Genomic DNA, 19129 nt, shown 5'->3' on the forward strand with positions numbered 1-19129 from the left:
CTGTGAGCAATGTGGACACACGTGGTGCATGATCTAGGCATGGGTGTGCATGATCCGTGCACTATGAATTACATGGAAGTCTATGGAGACTTATGGCAGGTGGGAGTACGAAGGTATTGTTAAATGGCAGCAGATGAGTTAAATTCTATAATCACCTAAAAGAAAGCAATCCAGACATGCTCCATAAAATATAGCCTCAACCATAGTGAAAACCTAGGGATGCCCCCCCTCAGTCAGCTGGCCCAGGGACTCTGTGCACAAACAGAAGCACAACTACCAGACGGAAAACACTTTGGACCAAACAAAAAGAAAGCTACCTAACATACTGGAAAGAGACAACCCAAAACCAAAGCAAAATGGAACGCTATCCAGCACTAAAAAGAGAATATTGAGAATATTGTTTCACTATACATTAGCAGAATATCTGAGCACGGTAAACGACCCAAAACTCAGCCTTGACTAGGTACAGACTCAGCGAACACAGCCTTGCAATAGAGAAATTAAGGCCACCCCAGACAGACCCCGCTCCCAACGGAAGATTATGCACCCACTGCACACAAATGTGGTAGAAACAGAGCTACACTTTCTAACCACCTGCCCACTATACAAAGACATCAGACACATACTTCTACTACCACAGATTACACACACCCGAAGTGAGTTTGAAAACATGACCAACGATAAAAAACTCCCATACTTACTGGGAGAAATACAACAATGTGCAAACACAGCAGCAGGATGTGTGAACTGTTGTGATAAAAGAAGGCAAGAGACTGGAACACAACCACCCTAAGCACTACAAACCATGGATTGATATCAGTATCTACTGCACATACAGTATGAGACAGAGCTGCTACTTTTAAATGCATTTTACTTTACTGTCTTTATTTTTTCTAACCCTAACCCTAACCCTAAATTGTATTGAGGAAAAACAATGCTGCTATTTGTTCCAAAAGCTTTATATCCTGTACATATACTGCTCAAAGAAATTAAGGGAACAAAATGTTCCCTTAATTTATTTTAATTTATTTGAGTATAGTATACTGTAGTACTGTACTGCTCAAAGAAAGCTCAAAGGATTAAGGGAACATTTTGTTCCCTTCATTTCTTTGAGCAGTTGTATATAAAATGACACAATGCGGCATAGCTCTGCTTTGCTTTGCATAATGCTGTACCCCCTCCAACTATATTATGTTCCCCTTTTCAACTGTTTTTATTTTATTTTTGACACTTGCTTTGGCAATGTAAACATATGTTTTCTCATGCCAATGAATTAAATTGAACTGGCTGAACTGGTTTTATCCCTGCAAGCCATTTCAGAGTAGCCTCGTAAACCAGACACTTCCTGAAATGTCTCTCTGCCTCTCTGCCTTTTCTTCTGCTCTCAACAACTACAATAACGCTGGGAGCACACACAACGGCAGCATTCCACGGAACCACCTGACCACAAACCAGCCCGATGTAGTGTACAATTTAGAATACAAGATTTTGGTGGCCTTTTATAGCAAAGTACGTGCTAAATGAGAAAGAGGTGGGTCACAGACTTCCTGGAACACATTCTGTTTTGCCTCGCGACTCGAAACAACAGCTTCACCGCCTCACCTCCCCCAGGCTTACCAGGAGTCAACTTAAGGTGCCTCCACACCGAAAATACTACAGGAGACTCTTTCTAACTGTTCACAGACTGCAAAGAACTGCAAAAAACTAAGCAAATTTTTTTCACTCACAGAATCTGGCAACCGGACGGGGGAAGCGGATATTTTATTCTGTGCTGTGTTTTGGCGCGTCGTACACACATCATTCACAATCCTGTTCGGCACGCCAACAGCCAGACAGAGCGCGAAGTACAAACTAGTCAAGATGATATGAGAGGAATCGAAAGCAAAAATAAGAAAAGGAGAATACCTAGCTCAGGAAGTGAAAGCAAGGAAAAGTATACCGTTGGCATGATATCAGAGTCTAGGAAAAACGGTGTGTTCAGCGACCCACATGAAGTGGGAAAGAGCCTTTGCGAGAAATGTTGGAGACATAAAATCAGTGAGGATTACACGCAGTGGAATTTTCATTATTGAATGTAAAACGAAGAAACAAATGAAAGAAGTCTTGAGGATTGACGAGTGGAACAAAGCGGCTGTGAAATGTTTTCAAAGTTGAAATGAAGAGAGGAGTGATCAGCGGTGTGTCACTGGATATGATTATGCTTTTGAGAAGGTTGAAGGTGTCTGTGAGTGTGAAGTCAGGAGAATGATGAGGTTCAGGGACGGGGAGAAAAAGGAAAGCGAGTCAATGTGTTTGACCTTTGAAGGGGAACTACCCGAGAGAGTTTATCACGACTTTGTTTGTTACAGAGTTAGGCCGGTCGAAGTAGCACCTCTCAGGTGCTACTGTTGCCAAGAGTATGACCACGTAGCTGCAGTGTGCAGAGCAGAAAGGAGATATGGCAGCTGTGGAAAGACAGACTGTAAAGAGAGGAAGTGCGAGAAAGAGCAAAGCAAACCAAAGTGTTTACACTGTGAAGGGGAACACCATGTTGGCTTGGTAAAGTGTCCTAAAAGAATCATTGAATTGAAGGTGAATCAGATAAGGAAGCAGTAGCAATGTCGTATGCAGACGCTGTGAAGAAACTGGAGGAAAAGGAAAGTGAAGCAGAGCAAGAGGAGGTAGAGGAAAGGAGGAAAAGAGAGGCGCCGAATCAGAGCATATGTATGGACAAGAAGGGGTTTCTGGCATTTATTGCCATGGTCGACAAGCTGAGAGAGGGCTGTGCTCCGACACAAGCATTGAACAGAGGCTATTTGGAATATAAACGGTGCGGACAATGAGAGATAAAGTGTGGAATTGAATGGATTGGGAGTTACACGGGTGGAATATATTTTAATTGCAAAGTGATGAAGTGATAAAGGCGATATATTCGCCAACCGGGGGAGGGCAGCAATGCACGAAAGTGTACAGCCTGCCGGAAATCAAAAAGAAGAAGAAGAAGAAGAAGTGCTGTGTTTTTTTTTCTGCTCTTATCAATACAACACACATCACTATTAGCCTACTAACGTTGCTTTGGAGTTGATTAGTATAGGAAATTGAGAGTTGAGATTGTGAATATGCTATTTAGTAAAAATGTGCGACGGGAAAATGTCTCTGGCTTATTTTGGCTTGGTTTTGCAGCAGTAGCAAATTAATGGTCCATTCTACAACTCCCTCAATCCTACCAACGTCCAGGGGCGACTCAACAACTGAGCAAGTCCAGTCTTCCAGTTTTCCGTCGATACTGGTCGATAGCGTTCCCGACCCGCTGCCGAAAACCTGCCGATGAGCTCCCTGTTGGCAACCGACGCTTTCCGCCTTCTTCCGCCGCCTCCACTTGTTTTCTCACTTTAGGTGGATAATACATTTGCGGTGGTAGGCTCTTCACCATAGACTCTGATAGGGGCTTGATAGGCTAGGCTAAAACTAAGATGTGACTGCATGACAATGTTAAGAGCCAAGTTGTGGAAAAACGTAAGCAGAACCACAGAGACCACAGACGATGCTCAGCTATTAATGTATGTGAAATATGAGCATGATGGACAACTTCAGGAGGATTTTCTGTTTTGTCAAGCATTACATTATTACATGCCTATATTATTATATCAATACATTATTACGTGCAACTGGGGGGGAACTGGATTCGTTTGTGAGTGATACTCGTCTTAGTTGACTGGCAGCGCTGTGTGGGGTTCTGCAGTGATGGGGCTCCTGCAATGACAGGAAAAAACAGTCGGTTGGTTGCTAGGGTTCAGAAAGTTGCTCCACACGCAGTTTGGACTCACTGCATCATTCACCGACAAGCCCTAATGGTGGAAAAAAATGCCATGGGGGTGGGATGCACACAGAAAAATTAAGCGGCTTACTGCTAGTAAAAAAAAAGAAATCACTCACTCAACTGCATAAACCAACCTTCTCTATGGATCGGAACAAAATAGCATTCTAAAGTTAGTTAGGTAAAGTTAGCCGAAAGTTAAACCAATCTGGGAACTAAATCAAAATCAATATCTTTCTTCACAAATGTGTTCATAAAGGTGTCAACTATCACCTCTGAACTTTCTCAATCACAACTCCCTTGGGGAACTTTGTGGGAGCCAATCACAGTTGGGGGTATCCCGTGGGCCTGGGATTAAAGGGGGGGGGAAGAGAATGGCCAATATGAGCGTATGAGGTGTGTAATTAGGGTATTTTGGGGCTGCTGAATCCATTCCAACCATTAGTTATCAGTAAAAATGACTCCTTGGCCATAAAATAGGCCACAACAAACTACCTTTTTGTGTCCACAAGACATAATATTGTCAAAAAAAATGGTTGGAGAAGGGTTTGAAAACTGAAAACATGAAAACTACATGAAAACTATTCAAGATCAGGTGGGTAAGCGCACATCATGACACACATGATAACATGATACAAACTGACAAGGAACACTCAAAAGGGTTTAAAGCATAGGGAGGACACCGGTGAACTCGAATGACATGATTGGCTAAGCCTTAGCCAATTAGGCCTATTTTATGGCCAAGGAGTCATTTAAACTGAAAACTAATGGTTGGAATGGATTCAGCATCCCAAGAATATCCTAATTACCCACCCCATATGCTCATATTGGCATTTTTTTTTAATTGTATCCCCTTTAATCCCAGGCCCAGGTATCCCGATACCCCCAACTTTTATTGGTTCCCACAAAGTTCCCCAAGGGAGTTGTGATTGAGAATGTTCAGAGGTGATAGTTGAGACCTTTATGAACACATTTGTGAAGAAAGATATTGATTTTGACTTAGTTCCCAGATTGGTTTAACTTTTGGCTAACTTTACCTAACTAAGTATGTTTGTGTTTATTTCACAGGGAACACTGGGGAGAATGAGCTGTGGAGAAAAGCCCTATTCATTATTAGCTACCACCACCAGCAACGGATCCAGTACGAATCAGCGATTGCTTACACAGAAAATAACTTTTAGACGGTGAACAAAGAAAGTTACCTAAAGGCTACACACTGTCACTCACACAGTAGTGTGCTGCTGCTAGTCAGCACACCCTTCCCATTAAGCCTTGTTTTATAAATGTGTACAGTAGCCTACTATACAGAAACCATTCCTTTGCTTTGGTTGATAATATTCATTCATTTCATTGATAACAGTGCTGTAATTCAATTCAAATAAATATGCAAGTTCAAGTTCAACAACATGTGCTTGTTGAAATTGTGCAGTAGGCCTACAAAGTGTGGGTTGTAGAACAAAAAAGTTTGAGAACCCCTGGTCTAGCCTATTACTGTCCAATATCTGGAAACATTGCAACAAATGGAAATCCATATACTCAAAGTAGCCGATTAACTTGTATTTTTTCCTAAATATTTCAGTTTTGTTTTTAAACAAGAAGAAAAGATGCAGGATGCTTTACCTGTGTGTGTGCACGGTGATTGTTGAGTGCAATGATTGCGTGAAGATATTTTTTCCTGTGTGTGTGTGTGTGTGTGTGTGTGTGTGTGTGTGTGTGTGTGTGTGCTTCTTCTGCCGTGCAACATGAGACCTGTCACCTGACTCATCTCCGACCGTCTTAATAGAAGTTAATACACGCCCATTTATACTGCCTAGTACGAGTATGACTGTGTGTCGCTTTGCCCAAAACACAAAACACATTATCATACCGTAGATCAGCATTGGCTGGCCACAAGCGGTTGAGCCAGTTCTCTCATTTGTGGCACGCGCTCCCGTAGGCATCCATTCCATTGGGTTGAGCGCTGCCATTGGTATGCAAATGTAGGCCCATACTTATTTTGTTTTCACCTGGCCGATTTGACAATGGAGGTGATCCTCCATACAACTTAGTTCCAAACACCAGAAGAAGTGCACAGACAGCAATTATTCGAGGTCATGGTCACATCACCATCCCTGTACTGCAGATGTAGTGCTGTAGGCTATACGGTATGTGCGTTGGCTCTCGCCAACGTGCCTGGCACTTTGGCTGACTGGTCAGCGCGCATACCTGGCAAATCGGGGTCCCGGGTTCGCCTCCCGGCCGTGATGCTACATTGGTGGCAGCGGTGGGATAGGAAGAATTAATCCTCGGCGTTGTAGACCTGGCCGGCTAGTAGTCGACGACTGTTCCCCCCTGAGTTGCGTTTGAACCCCCCGGTTTCAAAGTCGATCTTAGATCCTGGCCGGCGCGCATGGTCGCGCTTCCAGGTAGAGGGGACGACTGTAGGCTATACGGTATGTGCGTTGGCTCTCGCCAACGTGCCTGGCACTTTGGCTGACTGGTCAGCGCACATACCTGGCAAACCGGGGTCCTGAGTTCGCCTCCCGGCCGTGACGTTACAGTGCTTCTGTGTTCAACCACAAACAGTGGCAGAGGCGGGGGCCGCGCTCAATATGGGTTCAACCCCAAGTGGCATGGAATAAACTTTGGCGCCTATGAATACAACTAATAATAAGGCAAAAGCACCACATTTTTAAAGGATAGGCTTATTGTTGTTGTTGACTTTGGTCCAGGTTTGGTTCAATGTAATACAAAAAAATTGTGCTTCAACACAAACTCTGGGAGAGCCCAGGATCGTACTGGGAACTCCACTCTACCAATGAGCCACTGCCACGTGCAGTGGTGCAATAGTGATTCAATGTTTGGGGGGTCGCTTATTAGACTACGGCAACTCTGGCCATGTGGCGGACTGTTACACCAGAGTTGCTTGCCTAACGAATTCAGTTACCTGTCCCGATACCCGGGTGTTGTGAACACGTGACGTGGCACACTCACGCTTGCAAACACGCTGAAAGATTACGGCAACGTGTTAGGCCGGACTCACACATATGCGTGAAACATCTTTTCCGTATCGTCTGAGAATGAGGGGGGAGAGGAGGAAGTCCAATGCATTGTCAATGGAAAGGTTGTTTGGTTTTTCGTCGTTGCTGTGTCTCTTGGCCAAAAGACAGCCTTCGGTTGAGCAAGAGACACGGCAACGACAAAAAACAAAACAACATTCCATTGACATTGCATTGGACTTCACCCACCCCCTCATTCTCAGACGATACGGAGAAGATGTTTCACACATATGTGTGAGTTCGGCCTTACAACGTGTGTAACAGGGACACGTTGTGTGGGTGTCTGTGTATGGAAGAAAGAACGCTGAAGCGTTGTTGAATCAATGGAAGCCAGCGCGGCGACACAAAATAAAGTTGCAACGAACATTGCTCTACCGAAAATATATCTGGGTGTGAGTGTGAGGTGACGATATAGTGCATCATAGTGCGTTGAACATTGAATGAGCTTCAAAAGCATGGACTGCACTAAGCTGAACAGTGTATGTTTAATGGTTCAAATAGCCTACTGCAAAGAAATTATAACAGACAATTTAGCCAAAGTTTGTTTGGCTCCAAAACTGTGGGATATTCTGTAAGAATGAGTCTCCTAGCTGTCCTGAGGCCTGCAGAAGGTGAGCTGTGTGTGTGTGTGTGTGTGTGTGTGTGTGTGTGTGTGTGTGTGTGTGTGTGTGTGTGTGCGTGCGTGCGTGCGTGCGTGCGTGCGTGCGTGCGTGCGTGCGTGCGTGCGTGCGTGCGTGCGTGCGTGCGTGCGTGCGGCAAAATGCTATATTACTATGGGGTCTTGAAATTTAAAGAGCTCACAGCAGCAAATTAATTGTTCCCTCCCCCTTCTCTGTAGCAGTATATGTAGATTATGTACCGGTATGCCTCAATTACAACATTTATCAATTTCAGGTTTGTGTGTCTTAGTACATGGGTTTATTATAGATATCTGGTATATGGTTTAAGCATTCTATGTTCTTATGATTATGGTATGAATATGACTTGTTGCAATGTTACAGTAAGTATAATGCAGATGTAAAACCTGTTGTGTTTGTAATGTATTGTGTGTATAGATAGGCCTATAACTCTCTGTGACTCTGTGCTAAAATGCACTTTTCTATGCATATCAGGGGGTGAACCCTTATTGTAAAACAAAAAACAAAATTGTCCTTTAAATACAACTAATACAATTTAACTACGTGCCATGGGGGTGGGATGCACACAGAAAAATGAAGCGGCTCACTGCTAGTGAAAAAAAAGAAATCACTCATTCAAATACATAAACCAATCTTCTCTGGATCGGGACAAAATAGCATTCTAAATTATGATTGTGTTTATTTCACTTTGTTTAAACCAGCAGCGAATGCATGAACTCAGATGATGAAGAGAGAGCAGAGAAGTGTTCAGACCACAAGACAGAGGGAACACTGGAGAGAATGAGCTGTGAAAAAACCTTATTCACTATTAGCTACAGTACCACCACCAGCAACAGATCCAGTACGAATCAGCGATTGCTTACACTGGCTGAAAAAAACTTTTAGACGTTGAACAAAGAAAGTTTACCTAGGCTACACACTGCCACTCACACAAAGTAGCCTCCGCCAGTAGGAAATAGACCTACATTAGAAAGAGAGCGAGATGTATCGTCAAATGTACAAGCACACCCTTCCCATTAAGCCTTGTTTTATAAATGTGTACAGTAGCCTACTATACAGAAACCATTCCGTTGCTTTGGTTGATAACATTCATTAATTTCATTGATTACAGTGCTGTAATTCAATTCAAACTAGAAGCAGTGCTCTTCCGAGCACAGGTCTCCACCAGGCCGTGCGTCCTGGTGGTGCTACTGTATAATAGGCCAATGTAAAAAGGGTGGCATATGTTCTTCACCTTAGATCTTTCATGGCAATCGGACGCTGCATGCATGATTTCAAGCATTGTGTTCCAAAAATGTGTTTTGCTAAAGTCTACCTGCTGGTGGCGCTATAACAGGACAATGTTAAAAAGGTAGCATTTGTTCCTTGACCTAGTGGGTATACGTGTGGCAAATGTCACGGTAATCGCAAGCTGCGTTGATGATTTGAGGCATTTTGTTCAAAAACGGAGCAATCCTGCAAACTTTGGAAGCTAATATTAGCCAATCAGGATGGAATATGAAATATCAGACGGATCAGACTTGATCACATGACTATAGAGATACTGTGTACCGATTTGCATGATTTTTGGATAAAATCTCAATGAGTAATATCCAAAAATGTGTTTTACATAAGTCGGCCCAAAGGTGGCGCTATAAAAGGCTGATGTGAAAAATGCAGGGCAAAGGTTTATCCTTAGCCTCTAGGGAGTGCGCTTACAAAGTTTGAAACTGATCGGTGGAGTTATAGGTAAAACCACAAATCGGGCTGTTATAGCGCCACCATGAGGCTGATAAAAAAAAATTAAGTGGCATTTCTTCCTCGGCCTAGTGGGAACGTGTGTGCGCGATTTCATGATAATTGCACTTTGCGTTTGTGATTTGAGGCATTTTGTTCAAAACGGCTCAATCCCACAAACTTTGGAAGCCAATCTTAGCCAATCAGGATGGAATATGCAAAATCGGACAGATCTGTGTCGATCACATGACTGTCGAGATATTGCCTACCGATTTGTAGGATTTTTGGACAAAATCTGTAAGAGTAGTGCACAGAAATGTGTTTAGCAAACATCGGCCACTAGTTGGCGCTAGAAAAGGCCCATTTGAAAAATTTAGGGCAGAGGTTCTAGATTGGCATCCAGGGAATGTGTGTGCTCACTTTGGCAGCGACCGGGCCAACGGCGACTGAGATTTGGCGCTCACAAACTGCGAGGACGCACGGACGGACGGACGGACGGACGGACGGACGGACGGACGGACGGACGGACGCACGGACGGAGAGGAAAACATACTCTCCCCCATGCCTTCGGCTGGTGGAGACAATAAATATGCAAGTTGAAGTTCAACAACATGTGCTTGTTGAAATTGTGCAGTAGGCCTACAAAGTGTGGGTTGTAGAACAAAAATCGAACCTCTGTTCGAAGTGGAGCTGTGTGTGTGTGTGTGTGTGTGTATTGCAGTTGATGCTCAGGGCAGGCTAGACTCAACAGCACCTCTCTGGTCACCCAGGGTTACTACATACAGGCTACATACAGACCCACCCACCCACATACCCACATACCCACCCACATACCTACACACACGGCCACGTATAGGGAGCTTGTGTTCCACACAGCTCCAAAAAGTTTGAGAACCCCTGGTCTAGCCTATTACTGTCCAATACCTGGAAACATTGCAACAAATGGAAATCCATATCCATACTCAAAGTAGCCAATTATTAACTTGTATTTTTCCCAAAATATTTCTGTTTTGTTTTTAAACAAGAAGAAAAGATGCAGGATGCTTTACCTGTGTGTGTGCACGGTGATGGTTGAGTGCAATGATTGCGTGAGTTGTGTGTGTGTGTGTGTGTGTGTGTGTGTGTGTGTGTGCTTCTTCTGCCGTGCAACATGAGACCTGTCACCTGACTCATCTCCGACCGTCTTAACCCATTCAGGCCGGGAACACATTTTGCTGTTTGGGAGGGGCTTACAGTACATGTACAGTATGTAGCAACATATTTGTTTTGTAGGCTAATTTCTGATTTAGCCCTATTCTATAGGTTAGGCCTATAGAAGTTAATACTGTGCGTCGCTTTGCCCAAAAAACGAAACACATTATCATACAGTAGATCAGCATTGGCTGGTAAGTGTAAATCAACAGATTGGGTAAAGGGTGAAATCATCTTATTGGGTTGGGACTGTACAGGTATACCAAAAAATTGCTTAAAAGTGACCTTACTGTAGGGTTAATGTGATACTGCTGTTGGGTTGGGATTTTACATCCATAAATGACTTAAAAGTAACCTTGTTGTTAGGTTGGGATTGTATGATCAATTGTTTTACTCTATTTATTTATTTTACATTACTGTCTTCAATGACCTTTTTAATGCTTAATCTACTCAAGCATGCTGAGTAAATTTTGCATTTAGTCATAAAAGTATAACAAAACACAAATGATTATGTGGTGTTTCACCCTAAATTGTTAGCACCCCTGTTTGTATGTGTCAGTCTGGACCATCTCAGTCACGGTTTATGTTTCTGTAAGCAACTATGTTTTTTTTCTTTTTTTTTAAATTAGGGATTATGACTGGGCTACACACTGCGATCATCTACAATACATTGTTGTTTTCTCTATCTCAAAACAGGAAGATTGCAGTGCATCTTGGGAATGGGCTTATTGTGTCTAAAAAGACATAGCCTATTTAGCCACTTGCCCCTGTATGCCCCCACCCACTGAAATCAACATAATTAAAATCACTAGAAAGATAGAAAGCAGTAAATGAGAACATTTTAACACTCTTCAATCTTTTCTCTAATTACAATCTAAAATATGAACCCTTGTTGTAAAACAAAAAACAAAATTGTCCTTTAAATACAACTAGGCCTAATACAATTTAACTACGTGCCATGGGGGTGGGATGCACACAGAAAAATGAAGCGGCTCACTGCTAGTGAAAAAAAAGAAATCACTCACTCAAATACATAAACCAATCTTCTCTGGATCGGGACAAAATAGCATTCTAAAGTATGATTGTGTTTATTTCACTTTGTTTAAACCAGCAGCGAATGCATGAACTCAGATGATGAAGAGAGAGCAGAGAAGTGTTCAGACCACAAGACAGAGGGAACACTGAAGAGAATGAGCTGTGAAAAAACCCTATTCATTATTAGCTACAGTAGGCCTACCACCACCAGCAACAGATCCAGTACGAATCAGCGATTGCTTAAACTGAAAATAACTTTTAGATGGTGAACAAAGAAAGTTTACACTGTGCTGCTGCTAGTCAGCACACCCTTCCCATTAAGCCTTGTTTTATAAATGTACAGTAGCCTACTATACAGAAACCATTCCTTTGCTTTTGTAGATAACAACATGTGCTTATTGAAATTGTGCATTAGGCCTACAAAGTGTGGGTTGTAGTACAAAAAAGTTTGAGAACCCCTGGTCTAGCCTATTACTGTCCAATATCCGGAAACTTTGCAACAAATTTAAATCCATATCCATACACAAAGTAGTCAATTATTAACTTGTATTTTTCCAAAATATTTTAGTTTTGTTTTCAAACAAGAAGAAAAGATGCAGGATGCTTTACCTGTTTGTGTGCACGGTGATTGTTGAATGCAATAATTGCGTGAAGATATTTTTTCCTGTGTGTGTGTGTGTGTGTGTGTGTGTGTGTGTGTGTGTGTGTGTGTGTGCGTGCGCGCGCGTGCGTGCGTGCGTGTGTGTGTGCTTCTTCTGCCGTGCAACATGAGACCTGTCACCTGATCATCTCCGACCGTCTTAATAGATAATAGTTAATACACGCCCATTTATAATGCCTAGTACGAGTACGACTGTGAGTCGCTTTGCCCAAAAAACAAAACACATTATCATACAGTAGATCAGCATTGGCTGGCCACAACCAGTTGAGCCAGTTCGCTCATTGGTGGCAGTTGGCACGCTCTCCCATGGGTATACATTCCATTGGGGTGAGCGCTGCCATTGGTATGCAAATGTAGGCCTAAACTTATTTTGTTTTCACCTGGCCGATTTGACAATGGAGGTGATCCTCCATACAACTTAGTTCCAAACACCAGAAGAAGTGCACAGACAGCAATTCTTGGAGGTCATGGTCACATCATCATCATCATCCCTGTACTGCAGATGTAGTGCTTCTGTGTTCAACCACAATCAGGGGCAGAGGCGGGGGACACGCTCAATATGGGTTCAGACGCAAGTGGCGTGGAATAAACTTGGCGCCTATGAATAAAACTAATAATAAGGCAAAAGCACCAAATCTTTGAGGCCGGACTCACACATGTGCGTCACGCATCGAATCTTATCGTCTGAGAATGGCCACTGGGGGCGCCGTACTAATGCATTGTCAATGCAAGGTTGTTTGGTTTTGTGTCTCAAGCTCAACCGCAGCCTGTCTTTTGGCCAAGAGACACGGCAACGACAAAACACCAAACAACCTTCCATTGAGAATGCATTAGTACAGCGCTCCCAGTGGCCATTCTCAGACGATTTCTCAGACGATTTCACGCAGATGTCTGTACGGCGCCTAAAGGATATAGGCTTATTGTTGTTGTTGACTTTGGTCCAGGTTTGGTTCAATGTAATACAAAAAAATGGTGCTTCAACATAAACTCTGGGAGAGCCCAGGATCGTACTGGGAACTCCACTCTACCCCTGAGCCACTGCCACGTGCAGTGGTGCAATAGTGATTCAATGTTTGGGGGGTCGCTTATCTAGAGACGTCCCGTGCACGTCGCTCAACACCTACTTTAAAGGTCTCTTGGCACGTTTCTTTGTTAAAACATCCTGTTGTGACACTAAAGCGTTGGCGTCGTTGGCGAGGTGTGAACTTGGGGGGTTTGGGATCAATGCATGTCCGTTTGCGTGAGAGGCGAGACCCCTGCTCAGAAAAGATTTGGGGCGTCGGGGGCCTGTGACCCAAGACTACGGCAACTCTGGCCATGTGGCGGACTGTTACACCAGAGTTGCTTGCCTAACGAATTCAGTTACCTGTCCCGATACCCGGGTGTTGTGAACACGTGACGTGGCACACTCACGCTTGCAAACACGCTGAAAAATTACAGCAACGTGTTACAATGTGTGTAAAGGCCGTATCAGAGTGTACGGTGGAGAGCTATCCACCGGTGGAGAGCTTTCCACCGCAAGTCAGAAAATAAGTGCAGGACATCATAGTCACGGGGCCCACGGTGAAGTCCTCCCCCGCCTCCCTCTGGTTCAGACGCTAGACCGGTTCAGGTCGACCAATCAGTGAACGAGGTGTAGAGCCTGTCTGTCTGATAGTAAAAACAGAGAGATGTGTTGGGACTTGCGGTGTAAAGCTCTCCACCGCGAGGAATGACGTAACGTTGTAGTTTCATGACTCAAAAAGACTCGAAAAGACTACACCGCGGTGTAAAGCCTTCCACCGCCCAGGCGACTATGATGTCGGCTTAACAGGGACACATTGTGTGGGTGTCTGTGTATGGAAGAAAGAACGCTGCATTGTTGTTGAATCAATGGGAGCCAGCGCGGCAACACAAAATAAAGTTGCAACGAACATGCTACTGAATACTGAAAATGTATCTGGGTGTGAGGTGACGATGGGTCTGTGGCTTATATTGCATATGCATTTGGTGGTCCTTGAAATAACAAAAATTGAGAATCACTGAATTAGTAGACCAAGTAGAAGCCAGCTCCCACTGCACACATGTTACATGTTTAGTGTTTGTGTACTGATTATTTTTTATCACATAGTAAATGTGTAGAATGTGTAGAATAATAATATGTCTAGCAAGTGTCCAATTAAGATACCGTTGTTGTTTTTGTGTGTTCTGTTTCCGTAAAATAAACTTTTGTATTTCTAATTATTTTTAAATAATGTCAATCACATGTATAGTGCTGTTTTAAATTGATATTCAAATAAAGCAGTTTCTTTACCACTGACTATTTGTCTGTAAACATAATGGAGTCAGCTATGATGTTTGGTTCACATCAAAACCAGTTCTAAACATCAGACATGACAAACCTATGACAGTGGGAAACCACAAGAGGGCAGTAGAGATATAATTTCAGACTGTTGTGTATCAAGTGATTTGGTCTGTCTGAATAGAAAGTTAAAACAGTTCTCAAACTTTGACACATTTTTATTTCAATTAAGTAGCCTACTACCCCCACATTCATTAAGCTACGGAGCCCCATTTACTGCATTTTATTTATTTATTTATTTTATCTCTGGAGACCCCAATTTATATTGCAGAATCAATGTTAATTTAACTCAGAGTGTACAAATGTGTGAAATGTGTACAACAATGTTGTACAGTGTACACTCTCACAGTTACATATCCCAACCCAGTCCAAATTGGTTCCCAACTATCATTTACCCATTGTGGGTTGTGTTATGTATGAGCGCACCTTGGCTCTGGGGTTTTACGTCACTGGGGAGTTGCGACATTGAGCACGCCCCCCCCCCCCCGCGCCCCTAGTGGCCAAAAAGTGAAAAACTTCTGGGAACCCAGATTAGTAAAGGAGTGCTGCCGTATGTCTGTACGTTTGTTGTTGTTGGCTCGTGTACACTGCTGCTACCGGTTTGTACTGTGCGTTGCCGGCGCACTCTTTAAGCCAAAGTAAACACTACCATGTTCAGTTCACTCAACTAGTCGTGTGCCTTATTATTTGTGGATGTAACAGGTTGTATTACTGATGACAATGATGAGGAGTTAATTGGGCTGAACAAAATCACCTGCTACTGCTGAACATCTGCAGGAAAACCAAAGAGCTGGGTCCAGGGCCGGATCTAAGCATAGGCAAGGGGGGAACATCTATGAACATCTAACAAAAAAGAATGCTGAAATTGCCAGGGAGGCACGCATCCTTAAGAAACAGGAAAAAATTCAAGGTATTTGGAGCAGAAATTGCAAAGTGATGATAAAACCAAATGGAGATACAGCCAAGGTAACAGTGGTACGTGATTTGAAGGAACTGGATGATTACAAATGAAAGGTGCTGTTTCTGTGCATGAGACTGTAAAACTCGAGGACTCTTGCAGCTTTGACTACCCTGGCAAAACGTCAAGATAGCTGCTTCTGTACGAGACACTGAAACTCTGACATTTTTATTAGTGAAGCAGAATTACCAAGACAAGAAAGAACGGGACAAATACAAATGAATTCACCGTTTGTCAGCCTTCTGATTGGTCCCTGAGACTCCCTGACTGGCCAACCAGAAAAAAACATTCACTTTTTGCTATCGGGGGTGGAGTTTGTGCAGTGGAGAATGTTGAATGTGCCTTTCAACAACTGTCCGCACTGCGCGACACGGAGTTCGCCCGGTACGGCCGCGGGACGTGATAGCGACGGCAAGCGATCTCGCTCATCATAACGAATAAGCTTCAACAAACTAGTTCACATGGACCTTATCAATGGTCTAAGAGTCACGATTGGGTACATATAATTTAAATGGGCAGAATTACGAAAAGCCAGCCTATTATGTGAGGAGAACTATAATCTGCCTGTCCTCTTCCTACCCAAGATGCAATGCGCTTTCGCTTTCTATTTCTATTCTATCTCTGATCCAGAGGATTAAACTAATTAAAACATATATTTTTGGGGGAAAACTACTGTTTTGCTATGTAATTACTGTACCTTTTTCTTCCCTTTTATTAATATCACGTAGATGTGTTTTTTTGGTACTTTATATAGCTGTAATGAGGCTATGAAAACAATAAAAAATCCCATTCACTGCCACTATAAAAGAATCTGCAATGGGTGATTCTGTCCCACTGGGATTAAACAAATTAAAACATATATTTTCGGGGAAACCCCCTGTTTTGCAATGTAACTACTGTACCTTTGTCTTCCCTTTTTATTAATATCACCTAGATGTTTTTCCTTTGGTACTTTATATAGCTGTAATGAGGCTATGAAAAAATAAAAAAAATCCCATTCACTGCCACTATAAAAACAATCTGCCCAGGGTCAAATGTCCCATCATAGTAACAGGGCAGAATGGGGCGGGATTTGCAAACTAGTGAATTGTGCTTAATTCTTCCTGCCATGTGTGCCCAAGACAGCTGCTTCTGTATAACAGACAGTAAATCCCTTGTCTCAAGGACATGCCGCTTGATAACCCTGTAGCCAAAACACTGCGCCAACTCTACTACAGAAAAATGTCAAACTGACTCAGATAAAGAATGCAAAACACGGGCTTTGCCCAGCCAAAGTGGATGTGCACGTACTGTAACCATATTTGAACTGAAGCGTAACAAAAGGGAGGCCACAACTGAATTAACCTGGAAAATATCATGGACAATGCGTAATCATGGACACAAACCTAGAAAAAAAAACTACATTCACTCTATCATGTTTCTTTACCTCCATTTATTATTACACTTATTATTATTATTATGATTACTATTATTACCCATATTATTAGTCTGTTTGTTTCTCTTTTCTTTTTCTCTTTTCTTTTCTTAATTTTCTCTTACCTGCTATTAGGCTGATGTATGCTTAAATCCTAAACACTTTAAATTATTATAAGTAAAAAAAAAAAAAAAAAAAAAGTACATTCATTCTATCATGTTTCCTTTTCAGTTATTATTATTATTATTATTATTGCACTTATCCTTGTATCATGTTTCCTTTATCTCCATTTATTTAATTACATTTTTTTGAGAAAAAAAGTAGATTATTCATCTATTCATTTATTTCATTATCACCAGAAGGTAAAATCGTATACTCTTATAACATATTCTGATTCCTGAATTGCTAGTGTTGATGTATATGGAAATTCTTCCAACATGTTTTTTCCCTTTTCTTAATTTTCCATTTATTTTTTAATTTTTAATTTTCCATTCTCTCATATCTGCTATGAGGCCGATGTATCCTTGAATTTCAAACATTCCTATAACTAATCACTGTATTTTACTCCTTGAATAAGTAGGATAGGCTTCTACAAGCTTTCAGCTTCAGCCTATTCCTTTTGACCACATGTAACAATGACTAAGTGGATGTATGACTTGTAAAAATGTGAGTGATCAAATAAACTAAACTAAACTAAACTAAAAATGCCCCCTAAATGCCCTATCTGCCCCACCAGACATGATGGCATGCAAAAATCTGAAATGTCAAAAAGATTAAACCATTTAAATGTTATGCTACAACTAGGTAGGTGGATAGATAAACTGATAAGATATTAGAGAGACAGATAGATAGCTGTAAGACCTGTTGTTTGTATTGCGTGTTATGGGTACTAGCCCTTACCCGTTCAAAGATATGAGCTCCAAAATGATGTGCAGTGTGTGGGTTATGGGATGTGCACTGTGCATACAGTATATGAGGGATGGAAAGTAACTTTAACTGGTGCTTGCATGATAATATGTAGGAGCATCAATGTAAGAAATACCCGTTTTGTTTAATGGCTACCCCCCCCCCCCCCCCCCCCCCCCCCCCCCCAGCCCGCCCGCCCACCCACCGGCCCACCCGCCTGCGCACACACCCGCCTGCCTGCACACACACACACACACACACACACACACACACACACACACACACACACACAGAGAGCTGGTTAAACATGTTGCCTCATGCTAGATGCAGAATAGATGTGCCTCATGCTAGATGCAGAATAGATAGTAGATACACCATAAAAATGCTAATATACAGTATATGATTTGTGAAAGTGACAAACGGGCTTCACAGTTATGTCAGGTGTGTTCATATGCTAATGGTGATGCGATTTCAGATCAATTGCTCCAGCCACTGAGGAGAAACGCTGTTTCAGACAGACAGACAGACACTCACTCACTCAGACAGACATTCGCAAAATTATAGTATAGATAAGTGTGCCAAAATGCTTAGTTTTCTATATCCATTTCGGGTGTTTTAGGGGGTTTGTTCCCCCATTCTTTTTCGCCCAACACGCAAAGCGGCGTGGGCTGGAGGTGACCTCCCCTGTCATTTCTTCCTGCCCCACCTAGTGCTAAGGGCTAGATCCGGCCCTGTGGGTGATAGACGCCAGCAGACAGAGCAAGAGGAGGACCCCAGTACCCAAAACCATCCAGGGGGGTTGGGGGAAGACGTGGAGATTGTTCCAGGGATCCACTTGAACAAGGATCTGGACAGGAGAAACAACAGAGGCTGCCTACAAAAAGGGACAGAGCAGACTGTACCTCCTGAGGAGGCTCAAGTCCTTCAATGTGTGTAGCAGGCTACTGTAGACCTACATGTTTTACCCTTTTTTTTTATATATATAGTTTTTATCCCACGATTTTGCAACCCCTTTTCACCCAGTGCCCATAGACGGGTTTCTGGTCCACGTTACACTGATAAGAAATAGATGCGCGCGCAGGGTCGGTACCAAAATTAGCCAATGAAACCAGCGCTCCCCAAAACAACAGGTTTGGGGATTGGACGGAATTGATTACATGATACAGTCAGCTGTGCATTTAGTCTCAATGTTTGTAAACAAGAAACCCGTCTATGGCCTATGTAATCCTGGGCTCTGCTCTCCCTCTGCTGCGCCTGGGGAGACAACGGACTGACCTCATGCTTTCTTCAATGCATGAGTAGCCCAAGTTGTTTCTTTTCACCTGACAGGGGGGATTTCCCCGGGATGGACGTAGTGCGTGGAAGGAACACGTTTGTTATTCCAACCAGTTCCTTTCCCCTCCATCAAGCGCCCCGGCTGGCCAGGGGGAGGCAT

The sequence above is a fragment of the Nannobrachium achirus genome, assembly GCF_963921795.1.
Source record: "Nannobrachium achirus genome assembly, chromosome: 9".
NCBI lineage: Eukaryota > Metazoa > Chordata > Actinopteri > Myctophiformes > Myctophidae > Nannobrachium > Nannobrachium achirus.